The 746-nt window shown below is 49.3% G+C and overlaps 1 protein-coding gene across 1 annotated transcript in view; it reads left to right on the forward strand.

Annotated features, from left to right (window-relative positions):
• PACRG (PARK2 co-regulated) overlaps positions 1-746 on the forward strand; it is an 870,811-nt gene that overhangs the window by 844,950 nt on the left and 25,115 nt on the right. The gene's annotated exons all lie outside the window — the stretch shown is intronic.

Below are 746 nucleotides of genomic sequence, written 5' to 3' on the forward strand. Positions count from 1 at the left end.
AGAGCAGAGTTTAGGGCTGTTGTACATAGGGTCACTATGAGTCACAGGCGACTCGATGGTACATAACAATAGCATGCTTAAATTCACATGGCTGGGTCTTTCCAAATTCACAGAAATTTCTTTTTCATAGATCAGACCTTACTATGGCTTAAGTAGTAAATGAAGAATTGTTGTTAGATGCCATCCAGTCGACTCCAATCCAGGGACCCTGCCCTGTCCTGTGTCAACACAGCCTCCGCCAGGCTCAGGCCCGTTGTTATGGTCACTGCGTCCACCCATCTTGTTGAGGGTCTTCCTCTCTTTCAATGACCCTCTGCTCTCCTGCGCATTCGAATTAGACCAGTGGTGCATCGTTCGCTCAGTGCACATTACTTCAGGACCGCGTTTGTTCATGACAGTACTCAGATTTAGTCAACCCAGAAAATAAACATTCAACTTTCATCCCTGCATTCAGTTTGCAAGTGTTCAGTTTTCATTCGATGTCAATAAACACTTTATAGCATTATTTGTGGCTGTTGTTAGTGCCATCAAGCTGACCAGTAACTAGCACAATAGAAAGAGGCCTGTTCCACCACCCCACCCTCCCCACCCTCCTCACCCCTGTCCCCTCCTCACCTGCCCCACTGCCTGCTGGAGCTCATCACTGCAACCACTGCTGCTCAGTCCATCTCGCCCAGACGCTGCCAGCTCTCGCCCACCCTCTGCTTCACTACGCACAGTGCCTTTCTCCCAGGCTGGCATCTCTT

The sequence above is a fragment of the Elephantulus edwardii genome, unplaced genomic scaffold (genome assembly GCF_000299155.1).
Source record: "Elephantulus edwardii isolate Elephantulus edwardi_28Jun2011 unplaced genomic scaffold, EleEdw1.0 scaffold00024, whole genome shotgun sequence".
NCBI lineage: Eukaryota > Metazoa > Chordata > Mammalia > Macroscelidea > Macroscelididae > Elephantulus > Elephantulus edwardii.